This window comes from Littorina saxatilis, linkage group LG3 (assembly GCF_037325665.1).
Source record: "Littorina saxatilis isolate snail1 linkage group LG3, US_GU_Lsax_2.0, whole genome shotgun sequence".
NCBI classification, from domain to species: domain Eukaryota; kingdom Metazoa; phylum Mollusca; class Gastropoda; order Littorinimorpha; family Littorinidae; genus Littorina; species Littorina saxatilis.
In genome coordinates, this window is record NC_090247.1 from 307,665 (window position 1) to 321,418 (window position 13,754).

At 41.8% G+C, this 13,754-nt stretch overlaps 1 protein-coding gene across 2 annotated transcripts in view; it reads right to left on the reverse strand.

The window, feature by feature from the left end:
- The window catches only part of LOC138961358 (stomatin-like protein 1), a 42,859-nt gene that overhangs the window by 13,229 nt on the left and 15,876 nt on the right, over window positions 1–13,754 (reverse strand). The gene's annotated exons all lie outside the window — the stretch shown is intronic.

The following is a 13,754-nucleotide window of genomic DNA, read 5'->3' on the forward strand; positions in this document are numbered from 1 at the left end:
CTTGCCAGAAAATGAAATTTGGGTTAAAATCGGGGGTGACCATGGAGGGGGGAGTTTTAAAGTTGTTCTTGAAGTAGCAAATCTCCACAATCCAAATGCGAACTCAAAGTTGGTTGTGATGACTGAAGCCAAAGATTCTGCTGAAAACCTTGAAAAGATTTTAGGCAGCACTATTAAAGAGGGAGTTAGTGCTGTCAACGGCATGATGTGGAAAGGAAAAAGGCTGCGAGTGTTTATGTTTGGGGATTATGATTTCCAGTCAAAAATGTATGGACTGTCAGGAGCCCAGAGTAGTTATCCATGTCTTTGGTGCAAGACTTCCAAAACGCAAATGCAATGGAGTCCAAGAGAAAAAGCCCCCAAAAGAACGTTAAGAAACATGAAAGAAGACCTCATAGGGTACCAAGAATCTGGCAGTGACAAAAAACATGCCAAAGACCACTACAACGTCATTCGTGCTCCAATATGGGACGTCAAAGTGAGTCATGTAGCGCCGCCTTACCTTCATTTGCTCCTTGGTATTGTGAACAAACACCACGATCTTCTTGCAAATGAGTGTCACCAGCTTGACAAGCAAATAGCAGATGCCCTTTCTAAAATAAAACTGAGTGAAGAGCGTTTTGTGGTGATTGACAACACTACCGAAGCATTCAGAAGGTGTGTCAGAAAAATGTATAATCTCCGAGAAAAAGGGAAACTTAATCTGAAAACGTTTCCAGTCTTCGACAGATCTGAAGGACCAACAGTTGCAGGGGTTACTGAGATTTTGAATAAGCATAGCATAACACCTCAGGCCTTTTTTGGTGGTAGCTTCAATGGGAATCACTGCAACAAATACATTAAAGATGAACAAAAAACATGCCAAAGACCACTACAACGTCATTCGTGCTCCAATATGGGACGTCAAAGTGAGTCATGTAGCGCCGCCTTACCTTCATTTGCTCCTTGGTATTGTGAACAAACACCACGATCTTCTTGCAAATGAGTGTCACCAGCTTGACAAGCAAATAGCAGATGCCCTTTCTAAAATAAAACTGAGTGAAGAGCGTTTTGTGGTGATTGACAACACTACCGAAGCATTCAGAAGGTGTGTCAGAAAAATGTATAATCTCCGAGAAAAAGGGAAACTTAATCTGAAAACGTTTCCAGTCTTCGACAGATCTGAAGGACCAACAGTTGCAGGGGTTACTGAGATTTTGAATAAGCATAGCATAACACCTCAGGCCTTTTTTGGTGGTAGCTTCAATGGGAATCACTGCAACAAATACATTAAAGATGAAGTGATTACTGCCATAGCAGACAGCGTAGAAAGAAGGGCATTTATCCTGACAGATGATTATGGCATGCACAACCTTGCAGGTCAAATCAAAGACAAACACACCCGTTTGAACAGTCTTTACTCCAGTGTGCACAGGCTTGTGTCACACACAAAACCAGTTGGGAAAGATGACCTTCCTGGCATCCAAGTAGCTATTTCTGAATACATGGAGTTCTACAGAGGTAACGTGTGCCTTGACAACGTTAATGTCATCCCAAAGCAGCACATACTTGAAGCACATTGTGTAGAGTTTATGGACAGGTGGGGGATGGGGCTTGGTTTGATGGGTGAACAGGGCGGCGAAAAAATACATTCTGACGTCAACAATTTGAAAAGGAGAGTTTGGGGCATGAAAAACAAGGGACAGCAACTTTGCCAGTTAATGAAAGAGCAACAAATTAAGACCTCACCGATGCTGCTTGACACCCCGCCAAAAACAAAATCCTAAACAAGAATGATAAAAAGTCATTGAGGCCTTTAGCATATTGACACAATAACAGCTCTAAAACATTGTTTTTTGTTGTTTGTTTTTCTTCTAAAATTGTACATATTGTTTTTTTTCTTCTTCTAACAATGTACATTGTGTTTTTGTTTTGTTTTTCTTTCTAAAAATGTACATAGTGTGTGTGTGTGTGTGTGTGTGTGTGTGTGTGTGTGTGTGTGTGTGTGTGTGTGTGTGTGTGTTCATATGCGTGTGAGGGAATGTGATCCCGCGTAAAGAGTGTGTTTACACTCACATTTGAACCGTTTAGTTTGAAATTACACCCACTCTATTCCATTACAATGCACGTCATCTTTTTTTTCTTCAGCATCTCAGAGAAATAACAACCCCAACTGTTGTGCTGTGTTGTTTTGTTTCGTTTTGTCTGTTCTGTTTTGTTTGCGATAATGAAACAAACGTTAAATTGTCGTCGGATCGACGAGTTTTGTTTCCTGTGGTATATATACAAGTTTGTGAGAACAATACGAGTGAAAAACTGTGTTGAAAAACTTTCAAATCGACTTGTGTGCTGCTATTGGATTACTGATGTAGGAGGAGACATCAGGTAGGCTTTTTGTTTTCTTCACATGCAGCTAACAATTTGCATGAACATGTATTGAAAGACCGTTTTTTCTTTCTTTTATATTACAGGCATTAATTGCACTATTTTGAATTATATAAACGCAAAACAAATTTCACATGCGCACCATACGCATGCCTATAATATGTTTTTAAATACGACATTAATTAGTGTTCTTTTTTTTGTGGCACATTTAGGATGTTTTGTTTACTGTGTTGTCTTCTGCCGTCTTACATACTGTGCCGTTCCTGTTTCTTTAAATGCAACATGCACATGTTTTTCAGAGTGTAAAGAGTGGCATAATTATATACTTGAGGAGCAAACACTTTTTCTAATTCTCTCATTTACCCTTTCTTCTGTCTTGAAAATTGTGGCATGTTTTGTTTCATACTATTGACATACATGTATTATCCGCCTATGTGTTGTCGGGGTATAATATCATGTGGCACTTCGCGCGGATTTGGGTGAGCGCGCGCGAGCTACGTTTTTTTTTCTCCTGTGGTATATTATATATACAAGTTTGTGAGACTTGTATAGGAGGGCCGTGAGGTAAGCTTTTTTGTTTTATTCACATGCAGCTAACACTGTAACATGAACAGTTTTCTTTCTTATATGTTACTGACATTATCTACACTATTTTGAATTATATACTTATATAAACGCAAAACAAATTTTACATGCGCACCATCAATGACTTCTACTAGTAGTCCTTGGCATAATATGTATGTAAATATACGACTGTATATACTCTACTGTTTGTATATATTTCGTAAAGTGTTGTATATATGTATTATGTACTTGGGGATTACCTTTGTCTTTATCTTTCATTATTTTGTGTTCTTTTATTGTGGCACATTTAGGATGTTTTGTTTACTGCGTTGTTTCAAGGTGTTTCATTAAATGCAGCATGCACATTTTTTTTCAGAGTGCAAAGAGTCGCATAATTATATACTTGGGGGGGGGGGACACACTTTTTCTAATTCTCTCATGTATCCTTTCTTCTGTCTTGTGAATTGTGGCATGCATTGCAATAAATACAACTAAACACACTAAAAACATCAGTTCCGAAAGGCAAGGGCCACCCAATTATCACACACTCAGAACGACTGCTATCTCTCTGCTCGCGGCATCCTTATCAACACAGCATAACAGAGAGCTAGAGGGCCACGCACGCTAGCTGCAGACAAAGAAGAGTGCAGGTCTGGCCCTATTTCAGGCGCCACTGTGGGCGGAAGGGGTTGGAGGGAAATGGGGAAGGAAAGGGTAAATAGACGGGAGGAGAGTGGTACTGCCGGTTATTTTTAGCCTGGAGCAGAGAGTACCTCAAACGGAACACAGTGATCGCCAAGCCCTTCTGTCATTGAAGGCAACGTTCGATATTTCCGTCTGTCAGCGTCGCCAACGTTCGATAGATTTTACTACTGTTACTCACAAACTTTCAATTTACACAATGAAATGCCAATAACATGCAAACACAAGAATGGGAGACGAAGGGAAAACCTACTAGCGATTGAAATTATGCAAACGAACTCATAAATCCCTCATTTTCGAATACAAACGCTGCAAATCCGTATGCGTGCGTCGCTGTGTCGAACGTTGGGTTGACGAACGTTGCTGACAGACGCAACAAAACACTATCAAAAGGCACTAAAAACGATGAAATGTTTTACTCACTGGGCGGTATCGCATTCCTTTTTTCCTGCAGACGATCTGAAGTGGTTGAAACATCATTTCCAGTGAAAGGCTCGGTTATTTCCGTTAAAAACGAAAATTTAATTTGCCGAACGTGTGATTCAGTCTACAGACACCGGTCGGATCACAACACAAATGTTCATTCTTTGCGATTTTGTAATACTGTTGATGATACACCTGCTTTCCAGTTTGTTTGTTCGTTCATGGGCTGAAACTCCCACGGCTTTTACGTGTATGACCGTTTTTACCCCGGCATTTAGGCAGCCATACGCCGCTTTCGGAGGAAGCATGCTGGGTATTTTCGTGTTTCTATAACCCACCGAACTCTGACGTGGATTACAGGATCTTTTTCGTGCGCACTTGGTCTTGTGCTTGCGTGTACACACAGGGGTGTTCGGACACCGAGGAGAGTCTGCACACAAAGTTGACTCTGAGAAATAAATCTCTCGCCCAACGTGGGGACGAACTCACGCTGACAGCGGCCAACTGGATACAAATCCAGCGCGCTACCGACTGAGCTACATCCCCGCCCCTGCTTTCCAGTGAAGAACATCAAGAAAATGATGTTGACAAGCAAGAATAACAAAGACAAAAGCACGCGATGTGTAAAATTAGGCTTTGCTTTTCAAACAAAGCACGTGGTTTTTTTTCCGCCAGACGCTTCCGGTGGCGATTGAACATTTTTCAAGAAACGCTTTTATGCTCCTATTTGATATTTTTTTTCTCCATTTTATCTATTCAGAGACTAACCTTGTGTATTAATTCAATTAATAACCCCATTATCATAAGTTTTGTGTGTTATTTTCGTGTCTGCTTGAATCACACTTTGAAATGGGGTCATGTGACAGAAGGAAATGGTGTCTGTCAGGATTCACACGTTCGCTTCGAAAAACTCGCTCAAATAATTGCTCAAACACGAACATTTTAGCTTTTATCTTTATTGCAAATACCATACTGTCTTACTCATGCCAAGCAGAAAAAATGATGAAAATCAACACAGTAAGCAAGTAATTTGAAGGCAAAGTTTACACACATCAAAGAGTCTGATTACCGTGAAACCTGCCACCCCTTCTTTTTACGACCAATTTTTCTGGATATTTTCAAGGTCGTTAGCCAGAGGTTTTACTGTACTCCCTGTAAAGGATTGATTCTTTTAGCTCATTAGAACACGCGAGTGCCGAGACTACTAGATAATCACGTCACGCGGGTCCGAGATTACCGAGACTATCTACGTCAGAAAGATGTACGTCATTTCTTTCAGCCACAATTCTTTCTTTTATTGTAGATTTCGAAGGAAAAGAAATGTCGTGTCTGATCTAATTATTTCAATTGTAAAGGTTCTTAGCGACGAATTGTTTATAATACAACCAAGTGTGTACATCGCTAAGCAACTACGTAGATACAGAAACGCCGGAAGTAGAAGAACAGGCAGTTAAGATCAACAGACCAGGCAAGGCGGAGAGCTCCATATTCTCACCATTAACCAGACGTTATTAACGCTGCAGAGAAGGAAGCCATTAAACCAGCCATTTCGCCGTCTTGGAGGGTAACTAGTTGTTAGTTTGTTAGTGGATTTCGATCAAGAACGAACCAGATGACATCATATTCATTTGTCGCAGAGAATGCGTGTAGATGTGTTCTTTCTTCAATTAGTTTTGTCGTAGAATTAGTAGAATGAATATTGATAGGGTTGTCATTTAGGGAATGTCTGATATTTAACAGCTTCTACGTTTGATCGCAGGTTCGCATACGGGAAGACGAATCAGGCAAGACATCATCAACAGAGCTGCGTTCTAGAAGAGTCATCCACGTCATCGTCATCATCAAGTTCATCGTCGTCATGGTTCCTGTAAACATTGGTCATCATCGAAGGTCGAGAATTTTCTGCAGACTGTGATCGTCTAATGTGAATGGATCCATCGTCGTCATTTAAGGAAGTATTCATTATATTTGTTTCATCACCTCCAAATTTCTAAAGAACTTTTATCGTCGTCCTTGGAATTGCAATGACTGAATGAGCCACGTTTCCGGAAAATGATCGATTTCATATCAACGAACAATAACCATAATTCAATTATTGTGAAGTGAAGAATTAAATCTAAGATATTAATGTATAACCTGAGTCAACTTTGTGCAAGACCGGGAAGCAGTTAAGAAATTATAATTCATGCTGTGGATTTCTGTTCTAAATTTCCTTGAACAAATTCAACCGATAGCTGAATTGTAATTGTAGTAAAAATATGGGATTTTAGTCATAAGAAAGAAAAATCCGCATAACATTGGGGGCTCGTCCGGGATCAATTCGCAATTTTCTGTTAGACCGACGTTCAAAATTTTCTAAATTGCTGGAGGCTGTGTGTTGTTGTTTATATTTTTCTCTGTGTTTGCATGTGTTGTGTTTCACCACCATCATCGTATTCATAAGTGCATGTCCATTTACTTTCTTTTGACCTAGACGTAGCTCAACGTGTATGCTATAACACGAAAATTAAATTTACTATTAATCATCGTTAGTAGTATGTATTAGCAGTGTTTGAGTTCATCCACGACACTTTAAAAAAGGCAGATGTAGAACCACTTTTGGTAATTAGTTCCCCAGTTATTGTGGTGTTCTAAATTACAAGTGGTGAATAGCATAGCTAACACGTGCTATTGATCACACCCCGATATAGTTCGAAATTATCGCGGGTGGTTGGAGGGAGTTTGGAACCATATTTGGTAAGGGATACCTGGTTCGTTCCCGATTGATTTCCCGGAAGGTCTGAATTTTTCGACCGCAACTAATTGTAAACTGAAGAAGGTCTGTTGATCAGTGTTTCATTAGTTGTTGATGAAGGAAGTGACGTACTATAACAGTCTGGTATGGACTCATTAGTTTGATCAGAGGATCAGTCACTTGTGACTCTGTATCGCGGTATTGCTGTACAGAGGAGTCATATGTCTATAGTGTAGCTGCTTGGTAATTAGCATTAGACGACTCAGAATTTCTGCTAACTTGTCCTGGAAAGGAAAGTATTGAAATTAGCAGCGAAATGAAATCATCCGTAGTTTGACATATGGTTGAGATAAAGATTACTTGTATGTTCTTTGGTAGACTCAACGAGACACTTAGAATTCAGTTTTTATCCTCATAAATTTTCGAATTTTGTATCGATTGAACATGATTCGTTCTAACTAGGATGTAAAGATGTGATGTATTCTGATCCGCCCGCGAATAACACTCGTAGTGCTAGCGTCGAATCACATACGTCGGAAAGTAGTCATTATCGTGTTTCTCGTCGTAGGAATAAGAAACGAACAACGATAATGTCGAATGCGAATTCCTCAAATGAGGCGAACAATGACACGAATGAAAACGTCGTTGTCGGAGACACGGTTGAGCACACGGCTCATACGTCAGCCCATCACATTGTTGGTGATGAGGCGACAAATTCTAACCCTCGGTTACAACTGACCAAGAATTTGATAGAAGAGGGTACACTACTGGGCTTGAGCGGAGCCGATCTCCGTGCCTATGTGGTTGAAGAACGTGATCGCATAGAACGCGAAGAACACGTACGCGAAGAACGTGATCGCATAGAACGCGAAGAACACGTACGCGAAGAACGTGATCGCGAAGAACGCGAACGCGAACGGAATTTTCAGTTAGAACAGCTGAGAATCCAAGGTGCAAATCAGAATAACCGGAACAACAATGCCAGGGAGTCGAGCCAAAGCAAGGATAACTTTGATCATAAGATACCTTACCTTGAGGACAAGGACGATATTGAGAGCTGGTTTCATCAATACGAGCACTACGCAAAAGATTGCAAGCTCGTTGATGCAACCAAAGCCTCTCGTATCGTCTACTTCCTCAAGGGAAAAGCTCGCGTCATTTACTCCAAGCTCAGCGCCGAGGACGCTGATGACTATGAAACAGTGAAGCATGCGCTCTATGAAGGTTTCCAACTCACAAGCGAAGACTACCGGAAAAAGTTCCGAAATCTGAAGAAAGCACAAGGGGACACTTACAAGGAACATTTTGTCAAGCTCGATCGCTATATGAATAAATGGATTGAACTCGCGAAGTGTGGAAACGAAGTGGACGATTTGAAGGATCTAATCCTGAGGGAACAAATTTTGGAAACAGTTCCTCCCGAGTTAGCTATCCATATCCGCGATCGCAACCCACATGATGCGAAGGAAATCGGCGAAATCGCCACCACCTATCATCAAGCTAGGTCCAACACTAAAGTGCCTGACGCAGACGCCCATTCTCGAGGAAAAGGAAATCGTTTTTCCAAGAATGATGGTAACGGGCGTGATGTCAAACAGAGCACGGTCACGTTTGGTTCTAGTCAACATAGCACAGCACAACCACATAAGTTGTCAGATGAAGAGCGGACAAAACTGAGGACCAATGGCCAATGTTTCTTTTGTAAAGAACGTGGCCACCTGTCCAAGAATTGCCCCAAGAGAAATACCACATCCGTGGTCCCGAATGTCAATGAAACGGGTCGTTCTTTTGACATTCCAGAGAAACTGGAAAAACTTTGCGAGGATTGTCAAGGTAAGACTTTCTCGGAAACGATTCCAGTCAAGGTTGATGGGAAACTAGTTCAAGCTATACGTGATTCTGGATGCACAGGAATCATGGTTAGCGCAGAACTCGTCTCTAAAGACAAATACCTACTGAACAAGAAAGAGGTCACTCTAGCGGAGAAAGGTGCGAAGAAGATGTACCCCACAGCCGTGGTGCATATCGACTCCCCATTTTTCGATGCTGACACGGAAGTGACGGTGATGGACAACCCAGTCTATCCTGTTCTGATAGGAAAGTGGTACGGAATTGGTTCCAACAAATGTTTGACATCGTTGTACCCAATCCGCGACCCCACTTGGTTCTCCGAGACAGTTGCTGCCGTGAACACCCGTGCACAGCAGAAAGAAGAAGAAAAGAAGTCTGAAGCTAGTGTCCCACCGAACCTCAAATCTCAGGAGAAGCCATTCACTCCTGAGGATTTGAAACGAGAACAGAAGGCAGATCCTTCCCTAGCGCAGATCAGGGAATTTGCCACAAAAGGTAGAGAAATCCATGGAGTCAAGTTCGTTTACAAGAACGATATTCTCCTTCGCTCCAAACTGTATGAAAATGGGTGTTACAAAACAAGAGTGGTGGTTCCGAAAAAGTTAAGACCGAAAGTGTTGTCATTCGGTCATGACCTTCCATTAGCGGGTCACCTCGGGCAAAAGAAGACTTTCGACCGCATCAATACGGAGTTCTGGTGGCCAGGTCACGGCAGTGACATCAAACGATATTGTATGTCATGTGATGCATGCCAAAGATCTACTCCGAAAGGACACACCAAGAAAGTTCCGCTAGGTCGAATGCCACCTATCAGTTCTGTATTCAAACGGATCGCCGTGGACATCATTGGTCCCATCAAACCGATATCCGAGAGTAAAAAGCAGTACATACTGGTCTCTGTGGATTACGCCACTAGATTTCCAGAGGCAGTTGCTCTCAAGGATATCCGTGCTGAAACGATCGCAGAATCGTTGTGGGAAATGTGGACCAGGCTGGGCATACCCGATGAAGTCATAACTGACCAAGGTGCACAGTTTTCTGGAAAACTGATGCATGAGGTGAATGATTTTCTACAAGTCAAGCACCACATGACAGCTCCATTCCACCCTCAATCAAATGGTTTAGTGGAACGTTTCAATGGAACACTCAAAAGCATGATGAAACGCATGACCCAAGAACAACCCAAGAAATGGGACACCTTCATCCCAGCCTTGCTATTTGCTTACCGTGAGGTACCGCAAGCGAGCTTGGGATTTTCCCCATTTGAACTGCTGTACGGCAGGGCTGTCAAAGGTCCCATGCAGATTTTGCGTCAAGCTTGGACGCAAGAAGAAGTGTCAGATGAGATGAAAACAACGGCAGAGTACGTTGTTGACTTGCGTAATCGCATCGAGAAGACCTGTGAAATAGCAAGAGAGAACCTAAAGAATGCTGCTATGAAACAGGCAAAATACTTCGACAAGAAAGCCGCGAAGCGGGAGATTGAAGTAGGAAAACGGGTTTTGTTGTTGAGACCCAAGAAACAGAACAAACTGGAACTACTGTGGCAAGGTCCTTACACAGTAGTGGAGAAGCTGAACCAATTCGATTACAAAATCAAGATTGGGAGGAAGATCAAGCTCTACCACATCAACTTGATGAAAGAGTACCAAGAACGAGACACGTCTTTCAAACATAGCACGCCAACCCAACGGGTAGACGCGCATGAAAGCAGTGAGGAAGAAGAAGATGAAGTTGTTGCAATCGTCATGGAAGAAGACGAAACAATGAGTGACGACATCTTCGTAACAGAAACTCAGAAAATGCTACCTCTGTTAGAAACAAAAAGGTCCGAATTTGTAGCAGACATGCATTTTGACAAGAATCTGAGCGACGAGAAAGCAAAAGAGGCAAGGGACATATGCATGGAATTTGAGAAGAACCTCACCGATGTTCCAATGACTACAAACCTGCTGGGTTGTAACATTGAAGTAACGGAAAAGAGGCCTGTCTTCATCAAACCCAGACCCATACCTCACGCTATGGTCGGAACAGTAGAGGACGAAATTAGCGAGATGCTAAAGCTTGGCGTGATCGAACCCGCCAATTCGCCGTACAACTCGCCAATAGTCCTTATAAAGAAGAAAGATGGGAAATACAGATTCTGTTCAGATCTACGCGCCCTGAACAACGTCGTGGTGTTTGATGCAGAACCCATCACCGACGTAGAGCACTTATTCCAAAGTCTAGGCAAGGCCAAGTACTTCTCGAAATTAGATTTGACGAAAGGTTACTGGGCGATTCCCATTGCGGAAGAAGATAAGGATAAAACCGCTTTCACGACGTCAGCAGGACAGTTTAGGTGGGTGAACATGCCATTCGGTTTAAAGACGGCCACAGGTGTCTTCAACAGAATGATGAGGAAACTTCTGAACCCCATCAAACGGAAGGACGTCCATCATTTCATGGATGACGTGCTGATTGCCACCGAAACATGGCAAGAACACATGGAAGCTCTGAAGGCAGTATTGACTAGGCTCCAAGAAGCGAACCTAGCCGCAAAGCCTTCGAAGTGTTACATTGGTTTCACGGAGCTACCATACCTTGGACATGAAGTCGGAGATGGAAAGAGATGGCCCGAACATGACAAGATTGTGAAGATTCAAGAAGCCTCTCCTCCCTCTACCAAGAAGGAACTGCGTTCGTTCTTAGGTCTCTGTAATTTCTACAGGGCCTACATTCAAGACTACGCAACCATTGCAGTTCCGCTGACTGACATGACGAAGAAATTCGAACCGGACAAGCTACGCTGGAACGAAGAACGAGAAAAGAGCTTTGAGACGCTCAAGGAAAAACTCTCAAAGAAACCAGTACTACGCATGCCGGATCACGACAAGCCGTTCGTACTGCGGACAGATGCGTCTGACAGAGGCATCGGTGCAGTGTTGATGCAAGAGCACCACGGTCAACTGCATCCTATCGCTTTTCAAAGCAAGAAGCTAAATGGAGCAGAGAGCAACTACGCAACCGTTGAGAAGGAATGCTTGGCTACCGTGTGGGGCATCACGAAATTTGAAAGATACCTCTACGGGAGGCATTTCACCATAGAGACCGACCATCAACCTCTGAAGCATCTGCAACGTCAACCGTCGAACCCCCGACTCATGAGGTGGGCGATGCAATTGCAACCTCACTCATTCACTGTGAAAGTGATCCCTGGAAAGGACAATCATGGTGCCGATTACATGAGCAGAGCTTCATACTGAAGCAAGACTTGTAACTAGATGAGTAACGTATGCCACAATTATATGATTAAGTTATATAATTATACGTCTAATTCACTATTCGAATGAGAATAATTTCCCCAGGATAATTATCCAGAAGGGGGGGCCTATGTAAAGGATTGATTCTTTTAGCTCATTAGAACACGCGAGTGCCGAGACTACTAGATAATCACGTCACGCGGGTCCGAGATTACCGAGACTATCTACGTCAGAAAGATGTACGTCATTTCTTTCAGCCACAATTCTTTCTTTTATTGTAGATTTCGAAGGAAAAGAAATGTCGTGTCTGATCTAATTATTTCAATTGTAAAGGTTCTTAGCGACGAATTGTTTATAATACAACCAAGTGTGTACATCGCTAAGCAACTACGTAGATACAGAAACGCCGGAAGTAGAAGAACAGGCAGTTAAGATCAACAGACCAGGCAAGGCGGAGAGCTCCATATTCTCACCATTAACCAGACGTTATTAACGCTGCAGAGAAGGAAGCCATTAAACCAGCCATTTCGCCGTCTTGGAGGGTAACTAGTTGTTAGTTTGTTAGTGGATTTCGATCAAGAACGAACCAGATGACATCATATTCATTTGTCGCAGAGAATGCGTGTAGATGTGTTCTTTCTTCAATTAGTTTTGTCGTAGAATTAGTAGAATGAATATTGATAGGGTTGTCATTTAGGGAATGTCTGATATTTAACAGCTTCTACGTTTGATCGCAGGTTCGCATACGGGAAGACGAATCAGGCAAGACATCATCAACAGAGCTGCGTTCTAGAAGAGTCATCCACGTCATCGTCATCATCAAGTTCATCGTCGTCATGGTTCCTGTAAACATTGGTCATCATCGAAGGTCGAGAATTTTCTGCAGACTGTGATCGTCTAATGTGAATGGATCCATCGTCGTCATTTAAGGAAGTATTCATTATATTTGTTTCATCACCTCCAAATTTCTAAAGAACTTTTATCGTCGTCCTTGGAATTGCAATGACTGAATGAGCCACGTTTCCGGAAAATGATCGATTTCATATCAACGAACAATAACCATAATTCAATTATTGTGAAGTGAAGAATTAAATCTAAGATATTAATGTATAACCTGAGTCAACTTTGTGCAAGACCGGGAAGCAGTTAAGAAATTATAATTCATGCTGTGGATTTCTGTTCTAAATTTCCTTGAACAAATTCAACCGATAGCTGAATTGTAATTGTAGTAAAAATATGGGATTTTAGTCATAAGAAAGAAAAATCCGCATAACACTCCCCACAAAACTGCAATTAATTAACTTGGAAAGCAAGCTCCACATCTGGAGTACCGATATTCCTCAAACCAATTAATTAACTTGGAAAGCAAGCTCCACATCTGGAGTACCGATATTCCTCAAACCAATTAACACTATTGTGACTAGCATTGCCACGGCGTTAACGTCCTGCCTGCCCAAGCTTGCCACCAAGAAACTTCCCAAAAAACAGTAACTGTAAAGAAATCTGTCTAGCAAGCTTGAATTAAGTCCAATCACCACCAAATTTTGTGTACTAATTAAAAAATGGATGCCCAGTTCAGTCGTGCTATTTATAAGTTTGTCACGCGATTTGTTTTAGCAAAGGGGGGGTGAAAGGGGGATAATTTGTGTTTTTTAACGTTTTTTTGTGTGTGTTTTCTTTTCCACTGCTTTTTTAAAAGTTATTTTTTAACAGAAAGTATTATAAATAATTTTATAACCAAACAAGGTGTAAAACCTATGAATTAGCTGAAATATTGTTAAAATTCTACACAGAAATAAGGAGACAGTACAAAGAAAAAAACAAGCAAATCCCGCATTCACTCACAGCATCCTGACTCAAATGAAACAAAACTG